Source organism: Anas platyrhynchos, chromosome 3, assembly GCF_047663525.1.
Source record: "Anas platyrhynchos isolate ZD024472 breed Pekin duck chromosome 3, IASCAAS_PekinDuck_T2T, whole genome shotgun sequence".
Taxonomy (NCBI): Eukaryota; Metazoa; Chordata; class Aves; order Anseriformes; family Anatidae; genus Anas; species Anas platyrhynchos.
In genome coordinates, this window is record NC_092589.1 from 59,297,996 (window position 1) to 59,322,736 (window position 24,741).

At 38.3% G+C, this 24,741-nt stretch overlaps 2 long non-coding RNA genes across 2 annotated transcripts in view; one reads left to right on the plus strand and one right to left on the minus strand.

Annotated features, from left to right (window-relative positions):
* Positions 1-15,587, minus strand: part of LOC106016485 (uncharacterized) — a 39,106-nt gene extending 23,519 nt beyond the window's left edge. The window contains exon 1 of the long non-coding RNA XR_001189244.5: positions 15,222-15,587. This is a non-coding gene — a long non-coding RNA (uncharacterized lncRNA). The remainder of the gene's footprint in view (positions 1-15,221) is intronic.
* Positions 1-24,741, plus strand: part of LOC106016488 (uncharacterized) — a 60,858-nt gene that overhangs the window by 23,642 nt on the left and 12,475 nt on the right. The window lies entirely within an intron of this gene.

Genomic DNA, 24,741 nt, shown 5'->3' on the forward strand with positions numbered 1-24,741 from the left:
CTAGCTGCAGAAATAATATCTTCAGAGCCCTCCTACAAGACTATGAGAAATTTTTAGTTAATGACAGACATACCTCCCAGCATTAAAAAGCTTGCCTTCTATGGTTGTTATCACAAGTAACTAACTTTCTGAGCAACTTCTGAAGGTAGACACAACCACAGTAAATCTCTGATACTGCTTGATGGTCAAAACCTGCTACAACATCAAGGCCCAGATGAGTGAAGTTAATTACATGGCAGTCTCTGAAAACCCTTCCAGCTTTCCCCATCTGGAGACCCAATTAAACAAAAACAAACAAGCTTTGTAAGACATGTAAGATAAAACATTTAATGGTGAGAGGCATATGAAGTCAAGGTTGGAGTTAATATTGACAGTACAGAGCTATTCCAATATTTCAGTCACTATTACATAAGGCTGTATAGCTTTGACCCCATAATAAAAGTCAGTGCTTTTAATACTGAATTAGAGGACAATTAGTTTTACAGAAAGAAAATCTAAGGAAAATATATTATTGTTTATATTCTTAGTTGAAAAAAGAAGAGTTTATGCATCTATATAGGCAATGTTTAATATTTCTGATGAAAATTAAAACAAGCAACACAGTTTTGAGTCTCAGTGTGGAACAGTATGATGGAATCTGATCACTGTAATCTAAATACATCCTGTGAACAGGCATTCCTGTGGGAGGGCTGCATGGAACACCAGCAATGATAAACAGGATGATGCACAACACATAACTCCTTGCTTATTAAAAAAAAAAAAAAAAAATCCTTTCATAATAAAATTACCTAATTCTCTCTCTTAATGCTTGCAGTCCCTTCCACTACCCCAAAACACCATCTTTCACCTAGCTTTCTAATTTCTCCTGCTACACATAAACCATTATGTGGCTTGTCTGACTGAGAGCTATGCTGTCCTGAGCAGATGTTCAGTACATGTGTGTTGTTTGGCCACTGAGATGCTCTCAGAATGGATGAGGGACTCAACTCACACAGGATTTCTCCCCATATGTTCTTTACAGTTTCTATCTAGCCATTGCATACCATCTATCCTGGTGATTTTTTTTATCCTTCTACCAACAATTCTTAAGTTGATTAATGGGTTACACAGCTACTGGCCAGGAAAGATTTGGGCTCTTGGGAGCTTGCTTGTGGGAAGATTACAGACAGAAAAGATGAAATGACTGATAAGTCAATTTCTTAAGGAAGCTGGGCAAAATATGTAAGCCAACATAAGATCATGTTTCTTCTTCATGATCCTTTTCTAAGGATGTAGGCACTTGAAGAAAGCAGATTTCTTTATTAAAGACAGTCTTCAGAAATTAAAGTTGGTGTGCACCTCTACTGCCAAACAAAACAGGACCACTCACTGGACCTGAAGCTAAGCAGTATGTCTTGGCTGCAACCACACTGCATAACAATTGGCCCTTTGCCTTTTTTTTGTTTGGATTATATACTAATGTCTTCTAACTGCAGATTCCAACAGAAATGGCTAGTGCCAGACAGTCTGTCTAGGGAGGCAGCTGTGACCCTGTAGATAAAGGCTTTCGATAAAGTATCCATGAGAATTTCTACTGTCATGAATATTAGGATTCCTAGTGGACAGGTCGTCTCTTTTGCATGTGCTTTAGAAGGCAAAGATATACATTAAAAATAAATATGTCAGTCCAGTGATGGAAAACTTTTAGGGACAGTAGGGAGTAGGGACTTTGTTGTTGTGTGTTTGTTGTTTTTTTTGTTGTTGGTTTGGTTTGGTTTGGTTTGGTTTGGTTTGGTTTGGTTTGGTTTGGTTGTTGTTTTTTCACAGCGTGCAGGAATAAGGAACTCAAAGTTCCTCTGGAAAGACTTTAATTCTCATCACCACTACTTCCCCACACACAAACAGACATAGAACACCTCCTCTCAAAATTCAACCTGCAGAAGTTACAGGGGATATTTCAGAGCTTTACAGAAGCAGCATCCAATCTACTCTCGGGGAACAGAGCCCCATTTTGTAAGACCATTCTGCTTGCCTTAGCCTATGTCAGGCTTCCACTGAATGGATGGTGTCATCCAACCCATCCTTTGCCTGCCCGATCTCAACAGGCAAATCAGATGTGTGCTTATTTCCCTAAGCCTCCTGCTGGTACCATACCGACCTCCAATATGTGACCCTAACACAATATCGTAATATATATGTTACCACGAATTTTAATGGAGTTAGAATGATTCTCCACTTCCACCAGCATCTCCAATGGTTCTTAAAGTCATATATAAACTGTTTAACACTGTGGTGTTTTTAGAAGGAACTGCTGCAATGAAAGATTAAAAAATCAATCTTTGCTTTTCTTGCTTATATCCTCTTCCAAAACTTTATGAAGAAACACTGAAGTGATGACAAGGAAAATATGTATTCCTATTTCTGTTAGGGTGATGGAGGGGGAGCAGGTGAGGATGTAAGGAGTGGAGCGATTCTTGTAAAGCAAAACTGTAAGGTAGATAAAGACACAAGAGAATGTTGGAGAAATTTATCGACTATGTTTGTTTGACAAATGTTTTCTATGTCAAGTAATACATTTGATGAACAACCTAAAAAAAAACTGATTGAATGCCAGAATAACTGATTTGTCAAACATATTATTTGATGAAAAATGACCATTTATTGACTAACAGTTGGCCTTTGTTAATCAGATCTTGAAGTCGAGAAAAATTCCCTCAAGGCCAAATCCCGAAATCTTTCATTGGAACTACAAGATGCTGCACACCAAAGTACACTGCTATGCAGTGCAGTCAAAACAGTGCCATTTACATAATGGGAAATGCACTGACAATGAATCTATGCACTCGGCATTCTTGGCTTTTTGGTGTCAAGAATATACTTCAGTGGTCATTCTAAATGTACAACCTTTTCTTCCAAATATCTCCAAAGTTCTGTCTTTCCAGTTGCAAATGTTTGTACAAAATACAGCTATTAAACTGCATGAAAGCAGCAATTATGAGGATACTCACCATCTTCAAGCATTTGTTCTTAAAAGTATAGACTCCACTGGCACACAGGAACTGTTTAGACCAGGAAAAGTACACAGGGGACAAGTAGAATCACCTAGAACTGTGTCAGCTGTACATATAGTTGTCATAAAAGCAAATTATCATTTTATGTATGGATTTAATCAACAGTGTATTGCATTTATCACTGAAATTGCTCAAGCTTTTAATGTTTCTGGCATTACTCCTGATCTTTCCAGACAACGACATATCAGTTCTGGTCAGTTTCCCATCATGGTCGTATAGAATTTGCAGTATCCAAGAGAAATCTTTCTTTCCTGTTACTGATCTTCATTTGATTTTTTTCTAAGAAAAGAGTATGGAGAGAGAACACAACCTTATGAGTGCAGGAAACTAGGAAGTGAATGATGGGAAATTAAATGCCAATGTAAATTTTCATGAGATTGTAAACTATAAGGTATGCCTTGATTTACTTTGGCTTGTATTTTGCCAGTCCATCACTCTACTCCTCTATCTATCTTCATTCCATGTTAATGAACAGTGCTAATTTTGGCAGCCCTGGACAGCCCTAAGAAAAATGTGTTGTATAAAAGCTGTAGGTGTTATCATGTGAATCATGTGAAAATAAAACCAAACTAGAAATTACTTCAATAACTGACACTGCCTAAAGATATGAAGAAATCTTGCACTGCCATCTAAACAAGAATTAATATACTGTTTTACTGACTTCTCTATCTAAATAGAATCATATTACACTCCGAATGCATTTGCTTATTGAGATGAACTCTTCTTCATTCAAATTACTGTAGAGAAAGAAGATTTATACTATTTGATTGCATATGAACACTAACTCTTCGGATTACTTGCTTCTGTTCTGGTCATACTTTTCCTGTGCATGAATGACAGTTTAGATTTACTGTATACTATTACTATTGTCATTAGGAAGGCATGCAAGGACAATAGGCATCCTGCGCAACTCAACATTCAATCAGTAATACACTTGGGATATTTCCTATGTGTGACTGCCTTTTCTCCCTGCCCAAACTTTATAACCATTGCAGGAGGTCAGCTGAAGAAGTCAGAAGAAAGGTACTGATGCAAATTGTACTTGGAAAGAATATTTTACACTAAGCAACTTGTTGTAAAAGAGACCATCAGATATAAGAAACATCTGATTGGATGGAAATCAGGGAATAAGGGCAAAATAAGTGCCTAGTTGCAGATATTTTGATGATTTGATATCATTTGGAAGTAGGTCCTCCTAGTAAGAATAGTGTGCCTAAAATTAACAGCATTAATATAAATTTTACATGGGGTATATTGCTAAATCTTAGAATCATAGAATCAATCTGCTCCAACCATCCCCCTATCATCAGTATCACCCACAAAACCATGTCCCTGAGCACCAGGCCCAACCTTTCCTTAAACACCCCCATGGACAGTGACTCAACCACTTCCCTGAGCAACCCATTCTAATGCCTGACTGCTCTTTCTGAGAAGAAATGTCTCCTAATTTCCAACTTGAACCTCCCCTGGTGTTTTGCTTCCCGTGTTGCAGTTGCAGGCAGTACTGAAGGTGCCACTCAGCAGCTGTGAGGGAGAGCAGGCACACAGCAGCTGCTTCAGTTTCTCCATGCTCTCACCTCCCCCAGCTTGAAGCCCCCAGGACTACACCATTTTTTTCCCCTTAGGGGGAGTTTGGAGGATGGAGCTCATCTCCAGGCCCAAGATTTGAGGGCTGCTCCCTCCTGGCCTGGCACTGAGGGGGCTGGAGAAGCCCCCACCACTCTCTCCCACTTTCTGGAGGGCCCTGGAAGCTTCTCCCCACTCTCTCCAACCCTTCTGGGCACTGCCTGGGACAGACCCCATGGCTGGGAGCAGACCAGGGCCTGCTACACACAGTCCCTCCCCTCCTGGGGATGATCCCACTGCAGCCCCTGTGCCATGGCCTCACTACCCTTCTAGGGCGCAGCTGCACTTCGAGAATGTACAGCGAAGTGAGATTTCAGTGCTTAGGCTAGAATACTCTCTTTTCTCACATTTCCTGTCCTTTCCTCATCTATTTCTTCTTTCTCCTGTTCTGTCTTTAAACTCTCTGTGATTTGGAGGGAAAGCACTGATAGCATCTGTAACTTGGACCCAAGGCAACCCATATTACTCATGCTCACAGGGACTGATTAGCCCTGAGTCAGAGCCCTCCCTGGCTCAGCCAGCCTACAGCCCTCCACAGTGAAGCATCCATAGCAAGAAGAGGTCATCTCCTACCCAGAGCTGTGCCTTCCTGAATGCTTGTCTCTGTGTATTCTTCCCATTGTTACACTGTGTGCCATAGGAGGCAGAGGTTTCACCTTACATTGTAAGCAGGGACGAAGGCAGAGCTGGTAGTCTGTGTCTCTACACTTGTACATGGATTGGTGTCCATCACCAGGCATGGAACTTCTGGCTGTCATTTCTCTTAGTACTCTTGTCACTCTTGTCAACTAACACACCTGCACTGTGATCAATACAATTTTTACATGAAATCAAAAGCATTGTAATGAAAAACAAGCTGTAAGATAGATTCACTGTAGTTGAATGTATATGTAAGGAAGATTTTGAAAGACAATTTGAGCTCTTTTGCATGAGTTCATGGAAACAACTTTGAAATGTTTAAAGGTTCAACAGAATTGCTTTTGGTTTGGTTTGGTTTATTAATAACACCACAATTATGGGGGGAAGGGAGGAAAAAAGAAAAAAAAAAAAAAGAAAGAGAGTACATCAGTCACCAAAGTCCTTCTGTTGTAATGAACCATCACATCATCACAATTTAGGTGTTTTTGGTGTGTTTTTGTTGTTGCTGTTGTTGTTTGTTTTGTTGTTGTTGTTGTTGTTTTTGTTTTTGTTTGTTTGTTTGCAGCATAGTAGCCTGCAATCCAAGTGTTTTAAAATGAGTATTTGAATACTATGCAAGGTGTGTTTGAATGGACACATTATTTTACTGCTTTCCTCTGGAGCATTACATGATAGGCTGTTTCAGAAAGAACCTGGTCATTTCTCATGAAGCCTCAGAGGAATTACCAGAACTTTTATACTTCTTAATATGCACCGTGTGTGCAGCTTATCCAGCATACAGCAAGAAACAGGCAGTAATCACATCAGTTTAGTCACTATCTTTGTTTCCACTGTGATGATCTAATCATGACATCTGCTCAATAAAAGGCTGGCCTGTGAAAGGTGATGCTGAACGCTGCACCTATTACCCTGGGCTAAAAGCAAAATTCAAATCCTCTCTCATGTGCAAAATGAGAATAAGACTCAATTTCTGATAATTTAAGGACAACATCAGTGTTCTGTTTGGTGCTTTGTATAATCATCTTGTGCTTTGAATGACCATTTGCCCTTCCACACTGGCAGCAGTGTCAGTCCTCCCTGGCCTGTCCTCTCCAAGTTTGTACTCACTGATCTTGAACCAGCCCTCCACAGAGCACGGTTTTCAGAGTAATGTGTGCTTTGGGTGACATTTTCAGAAGCACAAGAGGAGCTTTTGTGTTGGGCTGTGTACATATCTAGATGTCAACACAGAACACAGCAAAGTGGTATGCCTTTGGAATAGATAAGTCCCATTCTCAAATCTTGGCTCTTAAGTGCCTAAACCATTTTTGAAAAATATGATTAGGTGATTTTGTAAAATGTAACTTGTTCAACCGCTTGGCTCCTGAATGAGGTCAGCTGCCTGGTATACACAGAAATTCTGACACAGTAGCACATGTAAAGTGCATATTTAGCCAGTAGCATCCTTCCTTCTGTATTTAAATTACAATTTCCTGTAGGAGACAGGAAAGATTAGGGGTCTGTATCTCACTTCATTTACCCAGACACAGAAATGCAAGGCAATATTGTGAGAAGCTACATGAAAAAATACCCATCACAAAAGATAAAAGACTATCAATTTAAAAACTGCCTGTTTCCTCAGACAGAGGGACTTTGTGATGGAAACACTCTGTTGTTGAGGAAAAAGCATACACATATACGTAAACATATCCCACATAGTCTGCGACTCACTGCTTTCCTTCTAAACATAGAGCATGTTATCAGCATTGCTGTATATATCAGCAGCTGAGTGGCTGTTCAACACCATGTTTATCTAATGGACCATAATAAACAGAGTGAAGGAGTACAATAGACAGTGAACTGTGTTCTGAGCTAGTACAAGTCTCTACTCTTCTCCAAATGGGGAAAGGAGGGGGTAAGGGCATTACACAAGACAGATCACACGGCTGTTCAGCAGCCGCTGAACTGTAACATAAAGGCCTTTTTTAGATAAATAATGAATCTTTTACTCTATTCTTAGAAATGGAAGTCTCTAGAGCTGAAGCACAATGTCCCACAACTGCTTCTGGCATCTGTTTTTCAGAGAGAGGATTGGACTGTTTATAAGGGGATCCATTTTCACAAAAGTCTGCTGTATTGTGGAGAGAATTCAACTCTTCCCATCAATAGATCCCATCCACCCACAAATTTCAGCAAGGCAATGAATTTCAACACAGTGTTTTGGAAATAAACTAGCCAATCTGAGGCAAATCATATCTTCCTTGGTCCTCTTCTGATTATCCTACAGAATGTTATAGGAAGAGTATACTCAGCAAAATGAAAACTGTTATCTACTGAAAATCCTGGGGTGTAAAAGACTTCCTTCTCCAGTTTTTTAAACTTTATAAATGAGAACTCTTTCAGAATTTAACCTCATAGTTTTCTGAGTTATGGAATAAAGCAGATGACATATTTCCTATATACATGCAGAAGCTTAAGAATTTCTTATAAACTGAGTATTTAAAATGTTTGATGCATAGAAGGCCCCACCAGTCATAAGATAACCACAGCAGTTTGAGAGGAGATTTTTTCTCACACAATAAGTAATTACAGTTTACTTCTGTAGCCTATCAGTTTCTGATGAAAAACTCCTTTGGAGAAGCACCTGTACTCTGAACAGTTTATCCCTTAAATTATCCCCTTTTTCCTAGCTGTGACTTATTATCATATGGTTCATGAACACTATTAATCTATATTTTTTTGATGTTGGTTTTACTTCAAAAAGCACTTTAGCCTGTGGTTAGTTCATGACCCGATCATGACAGATTTCACTATTTTTTTTCGGAGAGCTATGCAGGTGTTGAGTGCATCCCTGAAGCACCTAACCCAAACTTCTCAGCCAAGTGAAGTTCACTTCACTGTTTGACAAATACAAGGTTTCTCACTAGGAAAGAGGGAGTTGGTCATACTCAAACACATCTGCAACAAATTCTAGGCAGGAAGAGGGAGTGAAAGGAGATGGAGAGGCAGGGACAGCCTTCTAGTAAGGTTGCTGCCAAATGAAAACTTTTGGAGGAGGGGAAAAAGCACAGGTAACATGACTGAAGGCCTGAGCTTTCAGTCATGTTACAGCGATACATCCAAGGGAATTGACAAGGTTCAGGTAGGATAAAGTACATTCAGTGTCTGGCTTTATTGCCCTACTGGGAACTTTATTACTATAGAAAGGATGGAAGTAAAGACAGGCTGAAACTGATGGGCTATGATATTCAGGGGAGAACCCTGCCTGGGCAGGAGTGGGAGCAAATCTTTAAAATGACTGCGTGAGTGCTTATGAATTTCTTTGCCTCACTTTTCATCTTTATAATGCTGAATTTTATAAATTTTAGAAAGAGCTTTAAAAGGTAATAAGTAAGCATTACTTGATATACCTGCTTCACGGATAGTTTAACTAAGACTCGGGAAAGCAAAGGGCTTTACTCCTTTTGTGAGAGGAAAGACTGGCAGGAGCATAACAATATGAAGGGTATTTGGGAATGCTATTTCAAGTATCCTAGAAGCAAAACTACATAGTGACACCAAACCATTCAGGAAGCTATAATTATCTACTCTGTTTTGGAGAATACTTGTGACAAACCAGCCAATGTTGCAAGTGGTGGCTTCAGATAAGAAAAAGAGTCAGTAGAATTCAAGCTTCAGCAGAAAACTATAGATGAGTCACAACCAGGGTTAAAACTGAAACAAAAGCCCACATTGCATTAAGACCCTTCATTAAGATAAACACCCAAAATACATATACACAGTACCTATTGCCTCCTACCAGGAACAGTTCACTATTTTCCTGATGATTTTATATATGCACCCCCTGGGGATACAGCTGACTGCTAGCAATTACCCTTGATACACCAGCAGGTATTTCCTGAGGGGAAATGACAATCCTAATAGCTTGTGGCTGGTAAGCCTCCAGCTGATGGAGCTCGTTTTAACTCCTGACAGACTGAGGCCTGCCCATACACCTTGTCATGGGTACTTTAATGCCTTCTTTGGAGGGGACTGTAGTTTCTAATTAAAAAAGAGAGAGAGAGAGAGTGGGGTTTTATAAGTACAAAGTTCTGCATCTCCCATTTCCATCTGAGTAAACAGGAGAGTATGAAGGTCTCTGAGTATACAATATTGCAACTGGTGAGAAGGAAGAATCTACATGAGAGAAGGAATGAGAGAATCCTCAAATCTTCCCAGGGTTGGATTTTGAAAAGTAGGTAAGACTGTGTCTGTGCAACACTCTAGACTCAAGTGGACTTAGCTTCCTACTGCCAGATTTGCCTTATGTCATAATGGCTTGGTCTCCTCAACACCCTGCCATTCTTCCCAGGAACAAATAGGTAAGCCAATATTGGCCATCCTATGTAACTTCTCTCCCTAGACCAATAAGGGACTGATCTCATCTGAATTGGGTTACTAGTGAAATCCCAGTTCAGCCCCTTGCCCAAGAAGCAAAAGACACTGTTGGTGCTCAGGGAGCTAATTCCCACTTGGAAATGTGAACCAATAGCAACAACTATATTTTATTAAAAAGAGAAGAGAGATTTCCTAACAAAGTAAAACAACTGGCTGCTATGCACTACCTAAGTCATGAGTGCAATAATCTCACAGTCTTCTGACAAAACTGCACTGACCAGTTGCTTCCTCATTCCTGCAGTAACATCTTCCCATTTTGAGACTGTCGAAATGTCACACATAGGAAGGTCATTTCAAGCTGCTTCTACTCTTCTGTCTTCCTCTTTCCCACCAGCCTCTCTGCTAGCTCTGTCAGTTAACTGATGACTGTTTCTGTTAGTTTAACTCTTAATAAAAATACATGTAGCACTAAGAGAGCTACCAGTCTTCTCACATACACAAAACTCTTAAACAGGTTCTCCTGTTTCTCAGCTTAACAAGAGCCACTTCCAAGAGCCACTTTTCACCTCTAACTTTCAGGTACTTACGCAAGAAACCGTTGTCTTTAGTATGGTTACTCACCTAACAATAACTAGATAATTAACACTTTCTGACACAATACATGAGATATATGAAATAGCTTAGTCTCAGGTTGGGTCCTGTCCACTCTTCTTGCAAGATGCTGACAGGAAGTCCTACTTCCAGGGCAGGATTCATACTGAGAGGAACAGTTTCTGGAGTACATTGTGTTTAGACTTTTGCTTCCAATTTTTCACAGAGGTTGTTTATGAAGCAGCCAGGTATAAGAGCCCCCTCTTCCAGCATTGTACAGATAAACCACATTGAGTTCAGTAAGACTTTTAATTCTCAGGCACTTCGCTCTTCTGGAAATTCCTCTGTTAAACCTCTCAGGGTGACCATGAATGAATGTAAAGCTCAAACACTGATGACTTTGGCACCAGCCTATGTCTGCTTTGGGGTTTATAAAACTTAAACCCAGACAGTGAAGACGAGGAGAGGAGAGGAGAGGAGAGGAGAGGAGAGGAGAGGAGAGGAGAGGAGAGGAGAGGAGAGGAGAGGAGAGGAGAGGAGAGGAGAGGAGAGGAGAGGAGAGGAGAGGAGAGGAGAGGAGAGGAGAGGAGAGGAGAGGAGAGGAGAGGAGAGGAGAGGAGAGGAGAGGAGAGGAGAGGAGAGGAGAGGAGAGGAGAGGAGAGGAGAGGAGAGGAGAGGAGAGGAGAGGAGAGGAGAGGAGAGGAGAGGAGAGGAGAGGAGAGGAGAGGAGAGGAGAGGAGAGGAGAGGAGAGGAGAGGAGAGGAGAGGAGAGGAGAGGAGAGGAGAGGAGAGGAGAGGAGAGGAGAGGAGAGGAGAGGAGAGGAGAGGAGAGGAGAGGAGAGGAGAGGAGAGGAGAGGAGAGGAGAGGAGAGGAGAGGAGAGGAGAGGAGAGGAGAGGAGAGGAGAGGAGAGGAGAGGAGAGGAGAGGAGAGGAGAGGAGAGGAGAGGAGAGGAGAGGAGAGGAGAGGAGAGGAGAGGAGAGGAGAGGAGAGGAGAGGAGAGGAGAGGAGAGGAGAGGAGAGGAGAGGAGAGGAGAGGAGAGGAGAGGAGAGGAGAGGAGAGGAGAGGAGAGGAGAGGAGAGGAGAGGAGAGGAGAGGAGAGGAGAGGAGAGGAGAGGAGAGGAGAGGAGAGGAGAGGAGAGGAGAGGAGAGGAGAGGAGAGGAGAGGAGAGGAGAGGAGAGGAGAGGAGAGGAGAGGAGAGGAGAGGAGAGGAGAGGAGAGGAGAGGAGAGGAGAGGAGAGGAGAGGAGAGGAGAGGAGAGGAGAGGAGAGGAGAGGAGAGGAGAGGAGAGGAGAGGAGAGGAGAGGAGAGGAGAGGAGAGGAGAGGAGAGGAGAGGAGAGGAGAGGAGAGGAGAGGAGAGGAGAGGAGAGGAGAGGAGAGGAGAGGAGAGGAGAGGAGAGGAGAGGAGAGGAGAGGAGAGGAGAGGAGAGGAGAGGAGAGGAGAGGAGAGGAGAGGAGAGGAGAGGAGAGGAGAGGAGAGGAGAGGAGAGGAGAGGAGAGGAGAGGAGAGGAGAGGAGAGGAGAGGAGAGGAGAGGAGAGGAGAGGAGAGGAGAGGAGAGGAGAGGAGAGGAGAGGAGAGGAGAGGAGAGGAGAGGAGAGGAGAGGAGAGGAGAGGAGAGGAGAGGAGAGGAGAGGAGAGGAGAGGAGAGACTACTATTTGGTCCTCCATTGCAGGGATAAACAAAAGCATAACTCTCATAATCCTTCTATTTAAATATTTTTCCAAATAATAATAATATACATATTACATACATGTATCTATATGTATACATATACTGGAGGCATGAATAAAACAAACCAAATCCATATCAACTGACAGTTGTGAAAATTCAAATCCAGGTAGGTATAGTATGCAAACCTAAGGTATTATATGTATGGCTTTTGGTGCCCATTATTAGTTAATAATAGTAGAACAAAATATTTAGCAATAAACAGGGATTAACTACATTTTGTTGGCTTTTGCTTGTTACTGTAAATCAACTTTAGTCTGCTGCTTGCTCTCTTTGTTTACTTGAAATGTTTCTGAATGCTTTGCTAGAGACAAGCATTCTAATGTTGTTGCCAGATTTTTGCCAGATTGAAAATATGCATAGCTTATTTTCCTTTTAATGCTGCACAAGAACAGTATGTTTCAGGACGCATTTTGCAATTCCTGCAAGTTCTCACTGATTACTTTGTGTAAGAAACTGTAGTGCCTATATGGTCAAAGTGCAAATCATGACCTTACTGTGCAAAATTTCACCAGTTTGCATAACTTCCCCAATATGTGGCTCTGAATAAACCATACTATATCATTGCCTTAACACACAGTTTAGAATTGCAGCTAATAAAGACATAGGCACATACCAAAGCTTCCAAATATTTGCTCAAAAGGGAGCCAGAGAAGCAAAGTGTACATCTAGAAAGTGTAATGCACTATACAATTATCCATCCTTTTTTGGTAAAAGACTACTGACTACTAAAAAACAACATTCTCCGGTCGAACGTGCTTTGAGTTGAATGCACAATGGGCTATGTGACTCAAACTGTCAGTTTTCACATTATGTTATGAGTAGTCTAGTCCAGCTCCCACAATCTTGCAACTCAAGGTTTTTTAGGTAGCCTAAGAGAGTGCATGCCTGAAACAGAAACCTGAAAAGTAGCTGAGCATTTGATGTTAGAGAATGGGATGAAGACCAAAGCAGAATATTAGCCAACAAAAAAGGAAGGATGTGACTTTTGTGCACTGAGTAAAATGTGAGCTGTTGCTCTTCCTCCACCACTCCTTGTTATGTTCTTCCTTCCTGGATCAGGAACTCACCCTCTTCAGGCCATTTATTGAACAAGAGATGTCTATGTCTAAGCAGGTTTTCACAGAGTATGATTTCACTTTCCAAAGGATATCTCCATACTCCCCAACCTGGCTTTAGAGCAATGTAGAATGGATATCAGGCCACCCAGTAATAGTTTTCCTTGATGCTTCTGATCAGTTGGAAGTTTGACCCTTTCTTGCTACCTCAATCTAGTATTGCATTGGCAAGCACAGAGCCAGTCTTTACTTTTTGTAAAGATATATGCAAAGGTAAAGGTTATGGGAGGGATGCACATTAAGTTTAACAGATTGATTCAAAATGAAATATTTACAGAATATTTAAATTACATTCAGCTTAATATTTGGATGTAGACTACAGCTGTTTGTTTTGTTTTTCTGCAAGTACTAACAATCTTTTCTCATTGGTCTCCAAAAAAAAAAAAAAAAAAAAAAAAAGGAAAAAGGATTGATAAAACATACATGTTAGATGAAATGGAATGCAGGAATGAAAACTAGAATTTCTTTAATCTTCTGCCATCATTCAAGTCTTCCTGATCTTAACTCCTGGCAGGATTCACATCAACCTCATCAGACCCAAACACCCGCACTGAAGAAAACTGGTCTGGACTATCATAGCGGCAAAGCTGTTGCACTTTCTGAAAATGATTATTTATAAATGTCAATCTGTAGTACACATGTGGTAAGTGTTACTCGTTCTCTTCCATGGAGCTGAGCAGAAATAGAGGGGATACTTTTACAAAGAGGAGGAAGTGCACTCTCAGGAAAAAGCAGCTGATGTTTGACCACAGTAATTTAAACATCATTCTGGTGTTTTGGGCAACCGTCCATCAAAACACAACTAATATATACCATGATTTAAAATAACACAATGAGGTAGAGAAGGTAACATTTAATGAAAAAAAGACACAATTAAGATTGGTCTCTTGAGAGAGAAATAAGGGATTTTGAAATAATCCATGTTTCTGTACATGGAATACAAAAGAATTTAAAACACAATTACTGGGCACAGAAAAGACAGCAGAGATATTAAATGCCAAAATGTCTGTTACAAACATGCATGGTCAGAGTGGCTAATGCCCACATATATTTGACATTTAGAGGTGAATGCCACTGATATATGTAGTATATGCAATCATATGAGTATAATTTGCAAGGGAGAAAGGGTATTAAGAGCAGTAAGATTAAATATGGTCTGCTTTTGTTGTAAACCATTATATTAGGTAAATTATGGAAGAGGAGGAGAAAATCTTTAGAGACGGAGGGCAAAAATTTGAGAGAAAGTTCAGTAACATGTATTAAAAAGCTAATACAAATGAAGTCTGCACAGTTATTCCTTGAAAATAAAAGAATTGTCATTACCAGACTTCCACATCTATTTTCAATTTTATAGCTCTATGTGGAGTTATTATGCTGCAGTGCATTTCTTAATGACTGGATCATGTTCTAAAGTTCAGAATTACGGCATAGCATAAGAAATATTTATTTCTCCAACAAACTAAGGTTCATTGGTTCATAGTGAATACTGTTTCTGTGTCAAACAACACCTTTCAAATCTCCTTCATAAGGAAATGCAAAAAGAGTAAAAGGGAAACAAAAAGGAATGTACTTTTTTTTTCTCTGACTTGTTAAGAATTCTTTTGTGTTCAAGGTCTAAATAAATAATCAAATAATCATATTGGGGCAGAAGTTGTATCAGTAGAATTCAAGACAATACTCAGTTTAGAAATTTACAAACAGCTTATAATAGGAAGGAGGCGTTCGAAACAAAAACCACAATATTAACTAGTTGTTACTAAGTGTTCTCTCTGAAATAATAAAGACTTGAATTTCCTAAATACAAGCTGAACTACACACGGACATAGCAGCTGCTTCTGGACATGGCAAAAGGTAATAAACTCTTGATATACATGAAAAAAAAAAAAAAGACCAATAGAGAAGCCATGTTAAGTTTAACCTTGATTTGAACAAAGCCTGGCTTTAACATGGGTGATAGGTAAGAAAAAGGCTCTGTTACCACCTCACCCCCAGGGTGGGAAATCTCATTTGTTTCTGCCCAAGCATAAATAGGACAAGTACTCACAACCAGTTCACAGTTAACGGCTTCAGGATGCCTTTGAGAAGTGGTTCCAGGTTGGTTTCCTTACCCAGTCCTCGTGTGATAAAGTAACTTCATCCTTCTCTTTTTTTCTTCGCTGCAGGGATAACCTCAGTTGCTCAGACAGAAAATGTTTTCTTCCTCCTTTTTTTATCCTTTTTTTTTTGTATCACCTTTTTTCTAATTAAGCAAATCTCTGATTTCCATGATCCACCACACAAAAATGTAGTGAAAAACCAAATCATTTCCACCATATAAAAATAATTTATTTTCATTAAAAAAAATAAAAAATCTAGAAATGGCAATGAGGACTCCACAGAGAGGCAGAGCTCTTCACGCAAAGAGAAAAGAATGGTACATATATTATGTACTTATAGCCAGAATTTGTCATTTCCTGGCAGTCATTGTAGTTATCATCACCCAAGAATTTCAAGAGCACTTTCTACAATGTCTCTGCACTCCAGAATACATTCAGGAATGAAGACATGAAAAAATTCAAAGGGAAAAATATGTTACTCTTCCTCTGTACTACAACAGGTGAATAATTACCAATGAGAGATTTACACACAGCACAAAGCCATATCCAGCAACCACATCTTTCTTTGCAAAAAGTAGTCGAATGGTATTCTAAATATTTTTCATCTTTTAAGTCATCACATTCCTTTTTCCAGCATCTTCTACTACTATCTTTATCATTGTTCTTTTCCTATTAGTACTTCATTTTCAAATCCCCTTTCCTGCTCTGTGTTTAATATGTAACCTCTCTTCCTGGCAAATCTATTAGTGCTTTTCATCCAGTTGAAGCTCTTAGGAAACAGTTGAAAAAGTTTTTGGTTTTTGTTTTTTTGTTTTTTTTTCAGAACCAAATGGTTGAGAACCTAATCCTATTATGATAGATAAATTATTTAAAATGAAAATAACAGTGCACCCAGAGCTTTTTGTAATGCTTAACTGAGACAGAACTAAGCTTTCACTGTTGAAATTGTGGAGTGAGACATTTCTCATTCATATATGTGTTCACACTTCCTCTTAACTTTCTCAGTGAATGTTCCAAAATAGATCATCCAAAATGTTCCAAACTAGAATCAAGGGCTAGGCAGGACAGGTCTTTCCAAGGAATATGTGATAAACAAAAAATGCAGAATTCTCATGAAAGAATCGTGAATTCTTCTCAGGAGATTTGCAGTTTTCTATTTGAATACCCCAAATTTGGATACATTTCTATTGTAAACCCAAAGTTTTGACTAGATTATTTGGTACACCAAATTGATTTGTGTTCATTCACAATCAAACAGGAATTCTCCTTATTCTCCTCAATTTGTAAATCTTACTGGTCATTTAAGGACGAAGTATTGGCACAATTTTTCATAAAGCACATCAGAAATTTTATGCTTGAGATGCCAGTGTCACAGTGCAAAATTTTTAGGCCAAAAGTGGTGAAGTAATTTCACTACACCAAGAAAAGCAATCACAGAGGCCGCTGATTTGTTTAATTGACAAACAATATAAAAAAAAAAAAAAAAGGTATAAGTCCAATTATGTGCACAGGCAATATACCTGGAATAAGGTATACTACATCATAATGTATTAAAATAGTAAAAAAAGACAGAAAAAAAAAATCAATAAACAAATTCAGGTTGTCATGTTATATGTCCTGTTCCATCAGGTTTCCTATTCCCTCTGGAGAGTGAATGCATGCTCTGACTACTGAAATTTCAAATAAATACTCTTGAAAAACAACAGAATCACATACTATTATTTCCATCGCACGGGTGAACTTAAGGGAAGGAACTAAATAGAAATGGAAAGAATCACAGTTCCAATAATCAATAAGAATCCAAGCAATTCGGATACTCAGCATAAATGTTGGAATATGCTGTTGTTTTAATTTTTGTTTTGGTGAGAAGGTCATCTCATTTAATTTAATCGTGCATTTCTTGGACAGCTTTTCTACTTTAAAAATGAAATCTCAATGTTGGTATATTTTCTACAGTTTAGAAAATCACCCCGATTAGGAAAATAACATGCATGAATTTCGACCAGAAATCTGTCTGATTGCTGAGCCAAAACAAAAAACAGAGCATTTAGATTTTACAACTAGCTACGGAAGCAAAGGCATGGTTTCTCTGTTTATGTACAAAAGGATTCAGATCTAGATGGGGAACTTGGACCTACAAATATGTATCTGTCACTGATATATTTCAAACAGGGACGTAGTAAATTTGTCCCATGTGTTTTCTCTGTTAATTGGTTTCTTCTATCACTCAGACTCCAAATAATGTTAAGTACCCAGTGAAGTCTTCATATGTTGTAAGACTTACCAAAACAAATCTTTTATTTAAATGTTTCTTTCAGTAACTTGTGAAATTCCTCACCTGCATCTTTCATTTGTTAGGGAACAGGCACTGAGGAAGTAGACTGCACCAACTAATCAGCTGCTTTGAAATTACAGACCATTTGACTGAGAATCTTGAAAGATATAATCTACTTTTCTACTGACCTTGTGGTTCCCCCATATGAGCCTGCCACCACAGTATCTGCAGCTAGGAATTTTGGCTGCCACTTCCGCCTATATTTTTAACAGATGGGTTCATTCATTAGTGTGCTTTTTGTCATGCCTGCATTTAATTTTCCTCTTTCCCCAACCTCAAAGACCCAACTTCAAATGCAACGCTTCCTCTCCCTGACAAGTGTCACCCTCCTCAGCCTTGCCAAAGCTGATGGCACTGAGACCTCATTCTGTGAGGATGAGGAATGCATGTGTTTGTCAGCCACTCCACACCAGAAAAAAGCTTTCTGTGAAATATGGGAGATCCTTCCTCGGTAAACTGGCAAGAAAATACTGATTTTATATTCATAAAAGTATTGGTTGTTATTCAGCTTTTAAATTCCTTGCCAACTGAATGACAAACTAAATCCATCTCACTGAACAGGAGGTCCACCTTAACACTCAAAGTATGGGATTTTACTTGCAGGTACAGAAAAAAAAAAAAAAAATATATATATATATATATATATTTAGGGTAACAAAATCTTCTTTAACTAAGGACTTTCAGGAGAGAGTTACAGAAGTAAAACTTCTGCAGCTATTAGTAATCTGACACGATGCTGTTTATTTAGGTCAAGTCTTCTGAGTGTCTGTTAGCCCTTTAATGATTTGCTAATATTTGTAAGTTTCCTTAAGGCTAAACAAATGAAGAAGCCATCTTGTTTCCACATCAATGGACTTAGCATGCGCTAGAAGATTACCATGGCAACCAGAGCTAGTATGCCCAGTATGAAGATACCAGTGTAGGCCTCATTTCCTAAAAATGTGCTCCTACTGAGGTTACATCACCAATTAAAAGACTTTTCTGTCCTCCAGAGTTTTGGAGATACAAATAGAGTTGTGAAGCTGGTCAGCTTCTTTACCTAGGTTAGTCACTCTTGCTAACTGTCTAAATACAGAAAAAAAAATCCAGCAAACCTGAAAAGAGGGATGCTTCTGGAATTTCATTAAGGACTGGATGAAACATAAAAATAACAATAATTAAAAAAAAAAAAAATGGGGGGACAACAGTAATTCATGTTGTGAGTTGTAATTACTGAGTAAACAGCTTGAAAAAGGGGATGTTCTCCAAGCCTTGGAAAACAGTCACAGTGCATCTTCTACAACATCAACATGTTTTGTCATCTCTGTCAGTGTGTCTGAGTCACACACATTTGGTATAAGTGAAGATTAGTTATAGATCTAATAAATAAAAAAGATGTGAGACTGTGGGATGACTTAGCTTTTAGGCATCATTCATCTTCTTATAAATGCCTTACTGTGACATATTTCAATATTAAACAAAAAAAGATCAGCTGTTTTCAAGTTGTCTTTATTAAAACAGAACTAAATTATATAAGGATGGTGCCTTTTATAGTACCATTAATTAATGAATTGTCTCACCAAGATATCTATTTTCTCAGCACAATATTATGGCAACAAAAAATTCTAACCAAAAATAGTTTGCAATCATTTTTTCCATATTGTTATACTGGTTTAGAGAAGTTGGCAAAGTAAATTAGTAGGACTACAAATATTAACAACAAAGTAAAATTTTGCTCAAAGTAACCGATTTGGTAGGTAGTCATGAAACTATAAATCAATAACTGAACAAAACAGAAACAAATGTTGCAAATTGGATTCACGGTATAAGATCTGTCAAATTATTTATATTTGTTCACATTCATATAAATATTTCTTATTGGAGAGTATCCATCACAAATCTCCAAAAATCCTTCAAACTCTTCAAAAATGCAGCTAAAACAACCTCAGAGCCAGAAGAGCAAAATATAAGTGTATATATATATATATATATATATATGATTTATATATTATGTTCTAATGTAATGTTAATCTTGTTTGGATAATCACTGACCATGCAGTGTTTTTCAGTCATGACCTCCTGAACAGTGGGAGATCCTAAGACAGCCCTGTATTATTTTGCTTCCACTGAGCAAGGCAGAATCTAGCATTAACAGAATCTAGACAGAATCTAGCATTAACAGAATCTAGCACCTAGCTAGATAACTTCATAACTCACGGGCAGGGTGGGTGATCTGTGTGATCTGTCATAAGATATAAAGTGAATTGGGGTTAACATACAGACCTACATTTTTTACTATATTCCAAGGTGAGAACACATTGGAGAAAGGTTGCTATTTGTACAGCAAGAAGTCCGTGTCTATTCACTTTAAGATGCAGATAGGTCACTGTTGAAATTTTCCAAACCCATCTTCTACTGATTTCCATGAGAATGTCATATTAGTGCTTTTAAACCATATTTAAACAACTGAATGCTTTACTGATTTGTCTTCATATCACAGTTCCCTAATACTCAGAATCCTAATTCAAAAAAAAAAATAACCATTTCTAAACTAAAAACAGTAACACCCACTCTATTATTATCTCTAGACCATCACTCAAAATTTAATTCTATCCTTTGCATTGAATGAATGTGATTCACTGTTATTGAATCTAGCTAGCCAAATACATTCTATTTAAGAGCTAGCTTGTAGATAAACTCAATAACTGTCTGCCTTAGCCATCAACAGCAAATTGTGGCTATGGTTTTGGCTCACTAATGCTAATCAGCATTTCCTCTAACAGTTTCCTAGACACAGTGCTATCCAATTTGAGCTCATTAGTTTCTAACTCCTGAGGAAAACAAAGTGTAGCTATAAAAAAATTTGGCCCTCTTGAAAGGGCCAAATAAAAATTAAATTTGGATGCATCTGTTTCCATGCTGAAGGTACAAAAAAGACTTCTTGACTTAAAGAAAAATGCCAAATTTTAAAAATGACTTTAAAAGACTACATTTTGAAATTGATAGAAACAATATAGGAAATTTATAACACCATATAAAAATGATTGATTTTCACTTGTAATACTGAACTCAGCTGTGTTTTACTCATTCTGAAGAAAGATAAAGCAGAGATTGATAAAGTCCAGAGAAGAGGTAGAGGGAACGTGGTATTTATATTGGATGAGAGATTAACCCAGACAGGACAAGAGTAACAGGAGACTTGATGAAGGTGTACAAAATTGCTACTGGTATAGTAATAAACTGATCAATCTCTCCTTTTATTAAACTTGTCTCATCATATAACAACACGGGTTGGAAATTAAAAGGCACTAAATTCCAATTACAAAGTAAAGTATTTACTTATGACTGACATAGTATTGCACAAGGTCATTAAGTGAAATACTATGGATATAGTTTAAAAAGGAAGCTAATGTTACAACCATTAATACCTTTTATAGACATGTAAGTCATCATAAATGAGTGCTACATCTTATGTCATGGGGTACATAGAAAATGCAATTTTTTCCTTATGTAGTACCACTCACCTACTGGCTTGGTTCACTGACAAGGATTTTACCTCCCTCGGAAACATCTACTGTCAGCTACTGCCAGTTTATTCTTTATAGGTTTTAATTTTGTTTCACTGTCCACTGGTTGTAATTATCTGAGATGCATGAAAATAACATTTTATCAACTGATTTGTATCCTTTTCCATTTGGCAAACATTGCTTTCTTGTGTGTGTTTTGAGCCAAGCTGAAATCAACACATCTGTTTCAGTTTAATATCTTCAGTTTATATAACAGGACCTGTGCAGTAATATCATTTCTTTACAGTTCTTTCCTAACCAGTGAAATCAGGCCAAAACTCCTATGGCACTTTAGAAAGTTATTGATTATAAGTAATCAAGGCCTTAATTATATATTTCCGCTAAAACACACCTTTAGTTATGCCAAACCACCTATCCCATTTCTGCCAGCATTATCAATTGCTTAAAAATAACATGCTTGTTTAATTGTTTGGAATCAGAAGACAAGGGCAAATCTCATTCCAAGAGATGCAGAAGTAACGGGCATTGCTTCGTTTTACAAATTCTCAGTGATGCAGAATGCTACTTAAATAACAAGGACTGGGTAGCGGTTTTGTCATCCTGTGATACCATGAATAGCTGCCACTGAAACTAAGAATCCTTTAAGTGACATCCATTTGTGAACTGCCTGAGGATACATGGATACAATTTGCTTTGAAGAGATGCAACAAAGCACAAAATTCCAGTCTGCTTCCAAATAACCAGCCCTTGGTGATAAGGGTCTTTGGATTCAAATACAAATTGTCACCAATGTTCAGATGTTTCATCTGTGGTTTGAAATTGAATCCATACAAGAGTAAATAATTTAAAAGGAAAAACAGTGAGATTTAGACTCATGACAGCTTTTGTTCAGATGGTAGCATCCTTATATCAGGACCCCAAAAGCATCCCTAGGTCTTGCCCTGATGGAGCCTGCCAACTATCTCCAGGTTGTGTTCAGACCCTGTGGGATAGCATCCTATTAGAGAGTACCCTGCCTATGTGGAGGTTAATCCTTAGCTCCTGCCTTGCCCTCCCTCAAGGAGTGACCTCAGTCTTGCAGCTCCCTGAAATCTCAGGTATGTATTTCTGAAAATTTCAACATGGGCTATATTACCTTAGTGATTTGCACCTGAGCAGACAATCTCTCTAACCTTCATCTCTATGTATCTACATGTATTCTGAGCCCAAGTCCCTGACTGGGCTCTTCCAGAATGGTTTTTCACTAGTAACAACAATTCTTTGCATCACTGTACCCAACAACAGAAAATTTTCTGACAGTACTGAAGAGTTAAAAAATAGTCCCACAGTTAATTTCCAAATAGGATCCAAAAGTACAGCAGTTCTCCACAGCCATCCCCATTCTAATAGTTATTTTCAGTTCAAAAAATCTCTGAAAAAAAAATCTTTGAAAATAGAATCAGTTTCCTCCTTCTGTCTCTTAAAACTCAGACTGGAAAAGTTCTTGGTTCATACATATGATACGTACACTGGATCACCACCCAGCTAATTTTTTAGCTACTTTGGCTCTGCTGGATTTCTCTTGCTGAGAACCATTAATCTTTCATTGTGGTAACACCACAAAGATGGTTCAGCTATGACTTAGGGAGATTCGTAGCAATACTTCCTAACTTATCTACATGTATTTCATAAGCATTATATTCTCAGAGCCTGCTCAAACGCAAAGGGAAACCTCACTATAACTAAAGGTCCTAAATTTGTCATCCTCTGATCTCTCATTTGTCCACAATAAAGAATAATTCTGACCATAGGTGTGCAGTGATTCAAAAGAAAATTTAAGGTGACTGGGTTTATAAATTCCAAGAGATATTTTGCTAGACTCAGTTATAACTCAGAGATTGTTCTTCGCGCAGGTGTTTTGTACTGTGTTCAGTTCACATAGCTACAGCTGTAATGTTTTCAGTCCTACCTTAGGACCTACAAGTTCAAAGGATCCTGAGTCAGAGTTTTTCCTCCTATTTCACCTGAATACTTTGGAAAATTTTGTTTGCATATTTGGTACAAAGATGTCAGTTTTCCACTGTATTCTTCCAAAATAATGGATTTCTGAATCTAATGTTTTGAACTAGAGCAAATTTGAGAACTATTCAACACTCTCTCTTTAGTGAAACATACTTTTCCATCTTTTACCTTTTTTTTTTCTTTTTTTTCTACCAAAGCAGCAAGTACTGTTATCATGTTTTAGAACTGTGAGAGGTAAAAATGGGCAATAAATAAACATACTGGTATCTTATATTTTAATAGAGGAACAATTCCTGTTGAATAATAAGAAAAATAGTTTTCAGTTGGATGTCTGACAAAATAAATCTTTGTTCATTCTTACACAATGAACCATAAAACCCAAGTCAAGGAAAGAATTAAAATAGAATTGGTACTGAAGGTACTGTTGCAGGTAAAGGACTTGGAAACTAGCTGAACTTGTTTTCACTAGATTTCATTGAAACTCAAGACATTGCAGTCATGGAGAGGTTATCTGTCCAGTTTTTCCTTGATTTCAGCTCACACGTTTTCAACTTTATCCTTTTCCCAGTCTCACTGGGAACTTCAGATCCAAATGATTTCAAAACTTCTGAGCAACTTCACTTGAAATCATTCTTCTGATGGAACTCATCTAGAATTAAGAGTATTTCAACCCAATATCATGAACTATATGATATGAATATCATCTTAGTTAGCATAAAATATGATCTTTAGTGACACAAAACATTTGAAAAAGAAGCATATCTTGATGATCGAAGATTTGTCTGAGCTTTAGTTATGTAGGAGAAGATAGGTGTAGGGACAGGACAACTAACCATGAGACTTCTCGTGTATTTCATATAGCCAGTGGTTGTGACAAATAGATTCTCATTTAACACAGCATATGATCCTGAAGCTCTTACAGACCTTCGTAATGCCACCAAAGTCCATCACATCACTCATAAAAGGGATGAATGTAAAAGCAGTTGTATCTGAGGTTTTATGTAGATCACAGATAACAGATCATAGATACAGCTAATCAAATAATGGCAGATAAAACTGACAATTTGCTGATCAGGAGGACTAGTAAAAATGTGTTAAGTGTTGGGAATTGTTAGAAAAGACAGAGAGAGCAAAACATAAGATGTTATTATTCCATTATTAAATTAAAATGTATGGTGACTGACATTTTGCTTGTAGTATGATGTGTTGGATCCCTATCATAAAATACAAGCTGGAAAAAAATCAAAACAGGGAAATATGGGAAATCAAATGAGTGGAATAATTCTTATACAAGACACAGATAATCAGACTGGGGCTTTTCAGCTTGAAAAAATGGATGCCTGAGGGACGACATGACAGAAGTCTATAAAATCAATGGCATGAATAGGGTGAATAGGAACTGAATGTACTTTGTTTTTTCCTCAATACAAGAACACTTGCTAGCATAAAACAAGCCATATAAACAACACAATTCCAAGAAAACCTAGTTCAACCACCTACCTCAATATTCCACAGCAGCAATATTTCTTTTTAACTGAATAAAATTGTGTCTGAAAATCTCTAAGTCTGTCCAGTGAGTACAGCTATGTGAATGCCATCAGATAGTTTCTAAACATTGGTACAGGTTTCTAAATATGAATCAGGTGAACACTCAACTACAGCCTAAACTGAGAACTGAAACTTCCAAATT